The sequence below is a fragment of the Petromyzon marinus genome, unplaced genomic scaffold (assembly GCF_048934315.1).
Source record: "Petromyzon marinus isolate PM22_M1 ecotype Great Lakes invasive population unplaced genomic scaffold, UKy_Petmar_22M1.pri1.0 PM_G_Scaffold_4, whole genome shotgun sequence".
In the NCBI taxonomy this organism is placed as follows: domain Eukaryota; kingdom Metazoa; phylum Chordata; class Hyperoartia; order Petromyzontiformes; family Petromyzontidae; genus Petromyzon; species Petromyzon marinus.
This window is the reverse complement of record NW_027422983.1, coordinates 361,366-376,068: the sequence shown is the minus strand read 5'-3', so window position 1 is coordinate 376,068 and position 14,703 is coordinate 361,366. Positions and strand designations below refer to the sequence as shown.

The following is a 14,703-nucleotide window of genomic DNA, read 5'->3' as shown; positions in this document are numbered from 1 at the left end:
ATCCTTGGCTTGCCAGGGGTATTGGCAGACAGCAAATTCATTATATCCATACGCACGGATATTGAGTTACCACCCCTTGCACACGTGGGGGTTTTTCCATGCACAGACACTCATCAATTAATGGAGTTGGCGACACATCCCAACATAAGCAGCACCAGGGCTCGGGCAATAGTTGGCGAAGGTTCTCACTGCCCCCCATTCTTGTCTGGGGGTCCCCCCCCCCCGTGCCTCCGTTAGGAACCTGTGCACGTGACAAATTCTACAGCACGTTCTGAGATGCCGATTTGCATTGACGACTGGACGCTATACACAACATGAATATGTGAAATGACATGTTTTTTCGTGACAAATAAAGCGAACAAACACGTCATGATATGCTGTTTCAGCAGAAGGATTATTTACTGTTGGCTTAATATCCCCATTCTGCATACAAATTAGCTTGTAAGCTGCCAGCGAGTTCAAACTCTCTAAGCATAGTTCTGAAATAAATAATGCAAAAGAAACATTAATGTCGTTGTGGACAAGACAACAAATTAACTAAGCAGGTATTATGCCTTCCCATATTTGTCTCTCCACTAAAATCTAAAATCTGCTTGAAACATTCATAGCTAACAGAGTAGATCATTGCCAATTCATGTCTGGCAGGTCACGAGTATTGCTTTAAACAAGCCTGACTGCATATACATTGAATGTCGAAACTGGTCCAGATTGTTTGTTGCTGCTGAAAATATTCACTCCCAGAAGGCCGTGTGGCTGATTGGATATGTTATAAACAATGATTGTACTTTTTATGCGAAGAGACAGCTATGGGAAGAAGGCATATTGTCAGCTTAATTATTTTGACATAACGATCATTAAATAAATACAATTAAAGAAAAATCAATGCGTCTCATACTCATTGGTTCTTTCGGTGAAGTCACGTAGGTAGAAAAATTTAATTAAACTGACAAATACTAAATCACGAAGTTTCGATCGCAACACAACAAGCGGTCGCCCTCAGGCGGAAAAAAATCTCCATCAGTGAAACAGCTGAACCAGCGAGAGAGCTGTGAGAGAGCTCATCCTCCTGGTTCTTTCGGCAAAGTCACCACGTAGAATGGAAATACAATAACAAAAATAAAACATAATACAATAAAATTCTCGCGACGTTTCGGCCACAACACAAGTAGCCTTCCTGAGTCACGAAAGCTCTCTCGCTGGTTCAGCTGTTCACACTGCTGAATTTTTTTTTTCCTGCCCGAGGACGACCGCTTGTTGCGTTGCGATCAAAACGTCGTGATATTTACGATGTTTTGTTTTATTTTATTTTGTCTACCGAGTCTGGATTCCTGCAGTCACCAAAGCTTCAAATCAACGTTCAATTTGTCTCAATTTTAAATAATTGAAAATCATGCTGCTTGTAGTGTAAACACAAGGAACAACTTGAATCGACTAACTGGCTCTTTCAGAGGCTGCATACATGGGTTTTATTCTCAGTGTTTCATCTTCTAACAAGTAGACAGGTTTCTTGAATTGAGCAAGGTTGTAAGAGCTTGAGAAGTGAGACCGTGGGAGGGAATTCACAAGGACTGGAAAGCATCAGTACCAGGGGAAGAATCAAAGACAGAAGTGTCTTGACCTGTCGCGTGGTGGCTGAAGACAGTAACGTATGAAAGACACAAGCAAGCAGTTGTATTTCTCTCAGTTTCAAATTGTCTACTATTATTCCAGTAAAATTACAGTTTGATGTTAGATTATGTTAATATCACTATACCTTGCAGAAGTTGCTTCTCAATGTCCTCTTTGTTCAGACCAGCGGCAAATTCTGTATCAGTGATTTATACGGAGTACATTTATTTTTCAGTATGCTGCCTTTTCATGCATCGCTTGAGATGTACTTAAAATGGCTTTAACAGTTGAATATCTTGTCATAGTCAAAGTCAAAACTATGTAAACACTTGATGTCAATGAACGAACTCTAAATTGTCAGGATGTTTAACATTCACTCCTTACAAATATACCGTAATTATGTCCTTTGTACTTAAGAACATTCAAACGTGTTATTTCCTCCAGTCAGCTCATAATATTTTTGAAAGCCCCAAACGTGAAATGTAATTACAGCTAAAATTACTGTTTTATATTACAATAGCTGATCTATGCCAAGGCATAATGGCTCAAAATACCCAAAGATGGTTTCACACAATGTTTTAGTGCATTGGTTCAACACGAGCAAAACTGTGGACCGGTTTTGCAATTCAGTGTCAAGTCAGGATTGTGTGAGCCAATGCAGGTGAACTGCCAGATCCATAATATAGTTTGTTTTGGGTGAGATCGCGTAAATATAGAAATGTGTGTCGTTAAAACCCGCCACCACCCGACACAGCCATCTAGTAAGGGTTGCCACGTAAACAGAACGTGCCAATTCATCACTAGTACAGCACTAGTGTGTAGTGTATAATGTAGTGTATAGTGTAGTGTATAGTGTAGTGTATAGTAGTATATAGTGTAGTGTATAGTGTAGTGTATAGTAATGTATAGTAGTGTATAGTAGTGTATAGTAGTGTAGTGTATAGTGTAGTGTATAGTGTAGTGTATAGTAGTATATAGTGTAGTGTATAGTGTAGTGTATAGTGTAGTGTATAGTGTATAGTGTAGTGTATAGTGTAGTGTATAGTAGTGTATAGTGTAGTGTATAGTGTAGTGTATAGTGTAGTGTATAGTGTATAGTGTAGTGTATAGTGTAGTGTATAATGTAGTGTATAGTGTAGTGTACTAGTACAGCACACCGATGTGTTGCAGAGCCACAACATTTACAAACTGAGTACGACTTTTCGCCAGTAATTACAACTAGCTTTATCAGGGTGGTGGTGGGTTTATCGACACATTTATATACAGTATTAAAAAGAAACTATTATGGATGATATTGGTCCCGAAAGCCTACGTGTTATACGAACTGCCAGGTGTTTACAGGCAAGGGCCCTCTCTGTCTGATATGGGTCTTCGCTCAACACAAACCTACATAATATACATCACGTTATTTTGTGTTTCATTCGAATAAGTGTCGTTCACTCAAATACATTTTGAAAATTAATAGGACACACATGTATATACATCCTTCCAAAATACCTATACTACTCAAGAACACATTTTAAATGTATGTTCTTGATAATTTTCTGAAATAAATGCACGAATAGGTAACTCAACCTTTTCCAATACTCCTACTCATGTGTATTGTTATTCCTTTTATATGCATCATTGGAACCTAGTGATTATACTATCGCACACATTGCGATAGTATAATCACGCGAATATTGTATGTTTTAATTTTGAATCGTAAATGCATTTCTTACTGTAATACTTTGGGTTTTTGAGTGCCCGAATGTACAGGAATGTGGATCGGATCCAATCCAATGCCACGTTGACATCTGTGATCGTGTGCAGTACAATCTCCGCATTGAGGTGCTCTGTTAAATTCGTGTGCAAACTGCAGGAGACCGAAGGTGTTCACAAATTCACGGTAGCTACTTTATAGCAATGGGAACATGGAAGTTGCAGAGAGGAAGCTGATTGATGGAAATTCACAAAATGTAGGAAAAAAAAGACATCATTCTGAACGTATCTTGAAATAAATTGAGAAAGTTTTCATTACAACGTGAAATTGTGAAGATCTTGAACAAGATTGTATAATACAAAATAAATGTTTATTTTGATGTGGTACTTCTCCTCAAAAGAACCAAAGTGCTGTTACATGTGAAAATGTCAACATTTAATACTTTGCACTAAGTAATTGGTCTAGTGTTCCAAAGAAATAGTATGGGCGTCAGTTTTCAATCGTGACTTAATAACATCGACAATGCCCAAAATCACGAATATGGCTTGGGAGGGGGGGCATTCCACAGATGGGGAACCACACAGCAGAAGGCCCAATCGCCCTTGGAGTGCTGTCTCATCTTTGGGCTGCAGAGAGGACTGGAATCCATGAAATGTAGATTGTGAGATAGAATACTGGGATTCAAAAAGTCCCAAAGGTAGGTGGGTGCTTTGTAGGCCAGTAACACGATCTCAGAGTCGACTCTGAGATTCACCAAGAGCCAAAGTAGAGATTCCAGAACATGTGTGATATGTTCGGATGGAGCGGTTATAGGCAGGAGTCAGGCAAGCTGCGTTGTGAAAACATTTCAGCCGATTATACTCTTTGGTTCTATTCGGTAAAGTCACGTAGGTAAAAAATAAAACAACAAAAAATCACGACGTTTCGGCCACAACACAAGCATCCTTCATCAGGTGAAGGGATCAGGCTGTCTCGAGGACAGCGCTGGAGTGAAACACAGCCACGCTCAGACCGCGACCTTTAAGCGTGGCTGTGTTCCACTTCAGCGCTGTCCTCGAGACAGCCTGATCCCTTCACCTGATGAAGGCCGCTTGTGTTGTGGCCGAAACGTCGTGATTTTTGTTGTTTTATTTTTTACCTACGTGACTTTACCGAATAGAACCAAAGAGTATGGATCCTTGCAATCACGAAAGCTTCAAATCTAGAATTTCAGCCTATTGAGAACTCTTGCAGGAGGCATGCCGACGAACAAGGTGGCATGGCAATAATCGACAAGAGAGAAGAGACGCATTATCCAAATTATCTGCATAATAGTTTGACAAGCATGATGTCGTGCTGACAATACTTTGAAGGTGAAAAAAATCACTTCTGAATTTCACTTTTCACTTTTCAAATAGGCCTCAAACTTCGGAGCAAGGTCACAGAAGCCACCAACGTTGTGTCTGTTACTGTGGGTGATGAGCTGAAGTTGAGTGCACGGAGCCGAGAAGCATAACCTCTGTTTTGTCACAGCATTTTTATGCATCAAAGACTTAAGGCGGAGGAGTCACTGGGGCCAAGATATCGGGGTAATGAGAGGGGAGGGAAGAGAGGGAGAAAGCATGAACAAGAAGAAGCAGCGTCTGTTTTTGATGACATACCAGACATGCAAGTTAGAGGCATTAAAGCTATGAAGAAAAATAAGTAAGCTTGGGCAGGACATGTCACGAGTAGGAATGATGGCCAGTGCCCAAAACTAACGATGGAGTGGTAGCCAAGGTAATGGAACACGTGGATTGTTGTATCACTGGACTGTGAAGGATGTTTACGGCTAAAAAGGCCTTCAGCGGGCAGTGTATGCCGATGCTGACTTTATACATAACGTTCACAAATATGTACATGTTCATGCCCAATATATACATATAATAACAAAACTGCCATTATTGTCCTACCTGCTTTCTAGTTTCTGGGTCCCACTTAGCATTTGTTCATATTTTTCTTTCAATTCATTTCTTGTCAATATCACCACAGTGGCTGAAACATCAAACTGTAAACGATATCACGTATGTTACTTCACATAAAAAATAGATAAATAGCCATACTAATAATGAGCTAAATGCAGGAAAATCTTTAATCAGTCTCAGGAAATGCAGATGGATCCTGCATTGAAATATTTGCCTGATTTATTTGGATATGTTTTGTGTTTAGGAGGAAACGAAACTTCCTGGGGGAAACACGCAGGTTCACACATATGGGTTCATAACCAACTTTCTGTACTGCCATCTCTAGTGGGTATGACACACAAATATGCACAATCCACAAACCTTTCGGTAAAGTCACGTTGAAGGGAAACAATATATATTGTTATATATTGTTTCCCTTCAACGTGACTTTACAATATATATTGTTTCCCTTCAACGTGACTTTACCGAAAGAGCTAAGAATATGAATTACTGCAGTCACGAAAGCTTTAAATAAAAAAATAAAATCCACAAACCCTTGCTACCACAGGTATATACTACTACAACATACAAAGATCCCCCGTAGAGCCTTAACTGGCTGTTGGGGCGAGTGCCGTTAGCGAACACCTATGAAGGCAAGCACGGCACACGAGGGGGTGGGTGGCCAGCACCAGGTCCGGTTAAGATAATCGTCACTCGGGCTTTATAACGCAGCGCGCTCACCGCTACACTACCGCTCCCCACTTCCAGCATGGCGACACGCGTCTATGATCTATTACTTGTGCTTGTTAGCCTATTGGAATTGACGCTTTGCTATTTTGCTAAATAAAAGCACATGTATATGTTTTAACAAATGGTGAACATGCTATGACACATTCATAATTGAGCAAGAATAGTGCAACAGTTCACTTCATCCTGCAGCAGCAGCAGCCAGGTGGCTCAGAGGTAGAGCGGCCATCTTGCAATGGGAAGGTTGTGAGCGGCCATCTTGCAATCGGAAGGCCGCTCTACCTCTGCAGCAACAGCAGCAGCCAGGTGGCTCAGAGGTAGAGCGGCCATCTTGCAATGGGAAGGTTGTGAGTTCAACTCACGGTTAGAGGTCGACTCAGCCCATCATCCCTCTTTCGGTCGATAAAATAAATATCACTTTGTGAAAAAGTCAACATTGGTTGTCCTTTGGAAAGACTCTCCCATTCCATTGGAATTAAGGAGGTCCACCCCTGGCTTAGGGCTGTATATAGTAGATGGGCACCAACATCAATGCACAAATAAGCAAGAAATCTTTACCTCTTCAAAATAGATGCTATATTGTCCACATGATGGGTTTCAAGAGATGGGATCCAATAAACTAGAATACATTTGTGCACAATGCATTTAAGTTTTGAAAACGGATATTTAGTTCCGAAAAGTAAGGATGTATGAACCAATATAGTCAGAATATGTGCATCTACCTGTGGTCTTCCTGCCCTGCCAATCATCTGTAGAATATCTGTTTCCCCATATTCCTGCACCATGCCTCCCCCAGTGTAGTGCATGGTAGATTTGACGATGACCAGGTGTGCAGGAAGGTTTACACCCATAGCCAGTGTACTTGTAGAGACTGCAGACAAATCAAATAAAAACATTCGGTATTTGCACCATTCTTTTATCACAAGGCAATCACGAAAAAAGGCGCTGTGTGTGCACATATTCTGCAGAAGTTTCGCAGTAGGGGCAATGTTGCTATATGTTCCATAATATACGTTTTTGGGTTAGATATATATAAATGTGTCGTTAAAACCCGCCACCACCCACCACAGCCAACTCGTAAGGGTTGTCACGTAAACAGAACGTGGCCAATTCGTCACTAGTACAGCACTAGTGTAACGTGTAGTGTAGTGTGTAGTGTATAGTAGTGTATAATGTAGTGTAGTGTATAGTAGTGTAGTGTATAATGTAGTGTATAGTGTAGTGTATAGTAGTGTAGTGTATAATGTAGTGTATAGTGTAGTGTACTAGTACAGCACACCGGTTGTGTGTTGGAGAGCCAAGCCACAGCATTTACAAACTGAGTACGACGTTTCACCAGTAATCACAACCAGTTTCATCAGGCGACAGCCATATTGCTATATGCTTCCTGATTGGATATTTTGTGGGAACATTTACAAATCTGGACCTCGACACCAGCACACAACAGGCTACTCTCTTCAAATCATGCCACGGGATAATTAATGTCCACTCTTAAGCAGATGGCACAAAGTATGCTATGATTCATATACTTGCAGTATTAACCATAACGGATTACCATATTCCAAATGCGAACCTGTGTAACCTCTGTAACGAGCGTCAAGCGCGCTGCCGCCCCAATGCACAAAATATAGCGTAAGTAACTCGGTGAAGTTAATAAGTCATCATAAAAATATTGAACTCTACAAAATACTGTCATCATGTATCTGGCAGCAAATGTATCACATGCGGTTGGTCACAAGGCAGCTGTTAGTAACCACAATTTCAGCGGCATTGGTGCAACACACAAGCAGAACTCTGGATCAGTTTCAACGTTCAGTGTCTCAGCACCAGTCAGGTTTGCTTGAACCATTGATGGTGAACTGCCAGATGCTTACAGGCAAGGATACTCTGTTAGATATCAGTATGGGTTTGTAATCTTGAAATATGCACACATAACAGCCCCTACTAATTTCACAAAGCCACATGCAAACCTGATGCATGGACACATATATCAATTTACAATCTCTCCATGAATAAATAATATGCTCATATTTTACGTACACAGTACTGGCAGTTCTCCTTGCAAGAAAGCATCTTCAATGTTTCTTCTATCAGACGTTTCCATCCCTGCATGATGGTATGCAATTCCTTTCATCAGCAAATCTACAACAATAATAAAACAAATTACGCGAATGTGAATTTGATATTTTGATGCAATTATTTTAAATCATCGTTAAAAACAGTGAGGGCTTTACAAGCTTACCTCTCAACTTGATATCCTTTAGGCAAGAAGCATGCTTCTGCAGTCTGAAATTACAATAAATGACCAGTATATATGGTGTAGTGGTGAGCACGCTAGACTTGTAATCAATTCCACCTTCGAGCGCGATCTTTTAACCCCCCCCCCCCCCACACTGCCCCTGTCCACCGAGCAGTGTATAAATACATAAATTGGTAGGTCGCGCATAGTGGGGTAAAGTGTGGGTACGCCTGCCTCTTCCAACACGTCTGGTCAATGTGAAAGAGTAGACCAATATCCCTCTAGAGTAGTGCTTCTCAGCATTTTTATTCCACGGCACAAATCTTCACAGCACACTGAACAAAAAATATCAGTTGGCTTTTCATCCAGCAGTGGATTGATCATGGCTGATGATGATGTGTCTGCACGCTCATCTCTCTCTCAAGTGATATATTACTACGGACGGACTTGGTGCCATAGTGTAAGTGTGGAATTTTCACAATCACATGTGTCAATCTCCCCTTGATCACCTTGTTCCCTGGGCCTTAGATGCATTATGATCAGGCCCAGATTAAACTTATGAGGGGCCTAAGGCAAATAAGAGCGAAGGGCCTCGGTACGTATTTCATATTGCAAAATAAATTATGAAGTCAGTTTAACACGTAGGCTTTCGCGACCAACATCATCGTGGATATTGGAGTCATTCAACATATTTTTTTCTCTCAAGCGGAGGTTAACACCAGCAGTGGCTCGAACAAGGAACTTGAGGCGGCACCTTGACCGTTACTTTTACACCAATATCTTAATCACAGAACATTTGCGAAACACGAATATGTGTAGAGCCCAATTCCCACGCCTACCTCCGCCTGTGCTGGAAATCAATCATGAATTTAGCATATTTAGCCAGTGTGGCTGCAGCCAGCTGAACACTTCTTCTCGTCGCACAGAACTGTAAAAGAATAACCACAAGGTGCCTTCAATGCACGCTATTAAAAAGTATGCCTGCTTCCAAAGGAATGCACGTGAAATATCTAAGGCCTAAACCATTTTAATATTTATATATGTGCGCTTGACTAGGTGTGATATTCATTGTATAAATGCATACTTTTATAACGTTTTGTGTGCGCAAACGTATATGTGTATGGCCTCTACAGGTGCTCGCTAAATGCTTCTTGCCCAGACAGCGCGAGGCCGTCACCGCCACGGACGTGGTCTACGCCCTCAAGCGCCAGGGCCGCACTCTCTACGGCTTCATCTCTCGCGCACTCAACCAACCCAAAGGCTCTCTTCAGAGCCACCCACCTCTTCTAAACGGCTTGCGCGCCAGCGTTACCAAACCGTCCACGAAAGAAACACTTTCTAAATGGAGCACACAATTCTGGCTTAGCAATCATTGGAAGGATTTGATAAACCATTTCAGGTCTTAATTGATTGTTCACGCTTACGGTGGCTTTCAGACAGCATACATTAATTTTTCGTCTCCCCCCTCCTCTTTTCAGAACATAGATGGACTCGTCCTTCTAAATAAACTGCCAAATCGCTGCACGTGGCGCTGACGTTTTTTTTATAAATAAAAACACCGTTCAAAAATAAATTAATTAATGCGAACCGACACTTCTTTCAAATGTTTCTTGCCATTGCTTTTCACACCTGATGACGACCGTTTGTGTTATGGTCGAAACGTCGTGAGAATTTTTATTGTTATATATATATTCTATTATTTTATTGTTTCCCTTCAACGTGACTTTACCGAAAGAGCTAAGAATAATCATGTTTTTCTTGTTCATGTTTTTGTTTGTTGCGGTTGCACCCGATTCAAGAGCCGGATGGCTCACAGGGCTCTACACCGAATAAATGAAACTGAGAAAACTGAGTCTTGTAAAGACTAAACAGGGGATATTGCCGTTGTGTGATTGTATATGCATGGTTATAGATATGCAAGTGGGGAGTGGTGGTTAGTGAACCGTGCTACAAACCCTGTTACCCGAGTTCGATTCCCGCTCATGATCAAAAGCGACGGTGAATATTTCAACCAATTCTGGGGCTTCCTTAGGTCTACTCAGCCTCAAATGAGTACCTGCTGTGATACTGAAACATCAGCATTGGGGAAACAAAGGCGGTCCGGCGTGGTGCTGCCCACCCACCCCCTCGTGTGCTCATGATGGTCTTCATAAGTGCTCGCTTACCAGCACTTCCACCAGCACTTCCCCCAAAAGTCTGTTAAGGCTACACATGAGATTTTTGTCCACATTGCATTTCCTGTTTGCTACGTATGTGTCAATGGAGGCCATATACACCTTAACATATTCCATATTTAAGGGCTATGCATGCAAAATATTTAAATTTTAAAAAATATGCAATTAAACTAATCATGCCATTTTGACTTGGAACAACAAATAAGACATGTACTCACAATGAGCGTTGGCTTTTGCTCAGAATATGTTTGTATAATTTTTGCGAGCTTGTAGTTGAGTATCAAGTCAAATTTAAAGGCAGTCTGTAGACGATAGAAAGGAAATCCCAACACGATTTTGCGGAGTTTCACAGGCCGATGCTTTTCATCCAATTTTACGAAGATTGCCGTTCCATCCCTATCAGACAACCACTCGGCAACCTAGAAAGAGAAAGGTGGATGCCTCAGCAATATTTGTAGAGGATATACAAATATTAATTTAAATGCATTGAGAGGTATTCATACCTCTCCATATTTTATATATATAAGTAAAAAAAATGTCTGGGCATTTTCCCACGTGCAACTTGATTAAGATGACACAAATTCCTTTTAACAGTGGATGTTACAAATTAAATGCAACTAGTTTATAGTAGACGTGAAGGTTATTTTTTTACTCAAATGAGCATTGAGGCGGTGCTCATATCCTGTTTACAGCCCTGAGCCAGCGGTGGACATTCTACATTCTTATAACGGGGGAGAGTCTATCCGTAGAACCAATATTGACTCCCCCACAAAGTGATACTGATTTTAATTACCCCCGAAGGACCATGGAACGAGTTAGTACCCCCAACGAGGACTTTAACTCGCAGCCTTCTGATTCCGAGCCGCTCGCTCTACCACTGAGCCACCTGGCTATTAGCCAATGTTATAGCAATATATATACTCTTTGGTTCTTTCGCTCAAGTCACGTAGGTATAAAATAAATACAAATTATATATACGTGACTTCACCGAAAGAACCCAAGTGTATGGATTTCTGCAGTCACGAAAGCTTCAAATCAAGATTGTAGCGATACAGTATATGTTTAAACAATGTATAATAAGTATGCCAACTCACATCTTCTATATTGGGAATGGTGGCTGACAGGGCGATGATCCGTACTCCCGCACAGGTATGCAGCGGTTGAAGCGCATCCTTTGTGGAGGTTGGAGGGACAAGGTTATAAAGCGTCTTCATTCTGCTGACCACAGCCTACAAGGTGGCACCACGTGACTCATCCCCTACTGTGTGTACCTGCACCATGACCCACAGCATAACACGACGCAACTTCCATGATTTTTTTTTTATCGAAGTATCCCACGATCTTGTCTCAGGTTCTTTTCCTTGAGTTGTCCAAACTCGTGGAGACCACTACAATGCCTGTATCGGCAATCGGCCCTTCCCCATCCTGCAAGCATGAACCACCCTGAAGTACTGAGCTGTCGTGTACTCTTCCAGACTTCTGCATTGCTTACAGTATTCTGTCTTGCCACGAAATTCCCAACATCTCAGACACCTGGGCACAAATGCCAGCAACTTCTTTATAAGTTGTTTGAATGGGTCCAACTTTATGATCGAAAAATTAACACATGGTACTCCCACTTCAATTCGATGACCATATATTCAAATTAGGTACTGTAACCGTATGCATGCAATCCTCGGTTTACCTGCTTTTGTGGTACGTCATTTTGGAATAACGTGCGCGTTGTATTTAGACTTTATATTGACATACGCTAGGCAATTTTCGGAATATCGTCATCCGCAACACGAGATGCGCCACCCTAGCCTGGCACCGCGACCCAACGGCATTGCCAGCAACCAGTGCGGTACGATAACTCGTGCGCTATACTTGTACGGCATTCACTAACTCTAAGTCTGTCTCCCTCCTCGCCTCCATCCATCCCCTCCGCAACGCAACTCCGGCGTCTTAACAAGCAATACCGGATTTCTTTATTTTATAGGAAGTAAATTAGAGTTTACGTGATTTTCTTTTTAATGTAAAGTATTATATTGTGGGTACATGTATTGTATTGATATAGGCTAGGATAATAAAAGCGATTACGTCAGCGAGTGCGAGTGAAATCCCCGAACCACCTCCTGTACCATTATTTCTTCTGGGAAAATTGCTATTGAACATACGCGATTTTGAGATACGCGCACCTTTCCAGGCACACGTCTATCTCATAAGTCAAGGAGTCCCTGTATAACTATGTCACTTTATTGGATTGCAAATCCAGCGCGCTAACCATCACACCACTGTGGCCGCTTCCTATAAATTCAATACTGTGCACAGGAATAACCCGGTTTACGTCGGGGATGCGTTCCTGAAAGGTGCGATAGCGAATATCCAAACGACGTCAATCGAAGCAATTTACAGGGCAGGTGGAGGCGAAGGCTGAGGTGACGGACCCGAGAAAGGACGGATGCTGTCATCGACGTATGTGTGGGTGGAGGCGACGCAAAACAGGTCGCGGTATCCATGAAGTGACGACGTATTTGCGATATGTGAGGTGGCGGGGGGGGGGGGGGGAGTAAATGGGGGTATCGCTGTATTTACAAAAGTATGCCGAGGAAAACCAAGAACAATACAGTCATGTACTCTACCTCATCAATCAGAAACAGCCTCACGACCTGCACGAGAGACCTGTCGTGCCACTGTCTTGTTGTGCTATCCCATTTTTCCTGCAAACAAATGAAGTCAGTGAGCCCAGTAGAGATATAACATTACAATGTACAAACAAAAGCCCCGTGACCCCAGGTTCACACTCTGGGAGCGTGCCACACCCGAGTATGGAATTATCGGTGGATATGAGATATGAGAGATCCCGGTGGAGTGTACGGCTGAATCAACTTTGCGAAGTGTACGGTTGAATCGTTTCCTGGATGTGAGGTGCAGCAAGCCCATTGAAGGCCTTGAACACGAGTAGGAGAACGTTAAACTCAATGCGGGTGTGAACTGGGAGCCAATGAGAAACCTGAGCACAGGTGAGACATTACGTTGTGTTCCGTATTATGTAGGTCAGCATCAAACTAGGACCCATATCTAACAGAGTGGGTCCTCACCTATACACATCGAGCAATTCAGAAAAATAGGCTTAAGAAAGCCTGACTCTGCTAATGAGACAGTGATAAGCAAAACCGGTCCAGAGTATTGCTTGTGTTGAACCAATACTGCTGAAATTATTATGATCCCAGAAGGTCGTGTGGTGGCTGATGGGATGTCTAAAAAATATACCCTTAATTTTAATGTGGAAGGACAGCTACGTGAAGGAGGCGTATTGTCAGCTTATTTATTTTTTCAACACTTACCGGTGTTGTCAATATTATTTGGGCATCTTGTGTCTCAAAATAGTCATCGACGTCCGTGTCTCCGGTAAGCTCTTTGCACTGAATGCCGAGTGCTCCAAACTTGTTCTGCCAGTCTTCGAATTTCTCCCGACACAGTGCCTTGATGGGGGCCACTAGGGGGTGCGCGTCACATTCATGCTCACACAGGTCTACATCAAGCGTGCTTGCTGTTGTACGAATACAATACCGTGTGGGCAATTGCAACAATGTATAATGTAACAATTAAGAGACGTACTTACTATAAATAACTTTTGCATTGTAGGAGGGCCCTTGGCATTCCATTAAGAGTCGAATTATGGCCAGCTCAAAAATAACAGTCTTCCCAGAACCAGTTGGAGCACAAACCACTACAGGTCTGTTTGTGTACAGAATCTTAATTTTAAAAAATGTAAGACAAAGTTTGTTAAACATCGTATAAAGTCATATCCAGCATTCATATGAGGTACTGTCATTGCCTCTTGGAAGTTGTGCAAGTGTTATCAATTCGGCAGAGTTAGTCACAATTAAGCATTGAGGCGGTGTTAAGTTGGGGATGAGTCTGTCTCTCCATTGGGTAATCACTGCAGACTCATCCACAAAGTGGTACCAATTATATCAACCCTGGTAGGATGATGGGGTGAGTTAACCCCCAACCTAGATTTGAAATCACAAATTTCAGATTGTGAGCCGCTCACTCTGCTGTTCAGTCACCTCATTATAGCATGCATATGCTTGCATGATATGCATGTATTCATAATAAAGGTTTTTGGGTTAGATCGCGTTATTTATAAATGTGTCGTAACCCTCCACCACCCGACACGGCCAATCAGCAAAAAAGTGTCACGTTGACAAAAGACAAATAGTTCACTACTATAGCCCACCAGTGTATTGAAGAGTGAATCCACAACATTTACAGTTTGAGTACGACGTTTCGCTGGTAATTACATCCAGCATCATCGGGCAATTC

The 14,703-nt window shown here is 42.0% G+C and overlaps 1 pseudogene; it reads right to left on the bottom strand.

The window, feature by feature from the left end:
• LOC142916541 (putative ATP-dependent DNA helicase HFM1) overlaps window positions 1–14,703 on the bottom strand; it is a 36,337-nt pseudogene that overhangs the window by 17,326 nt on the left and 4,308 nt on the right.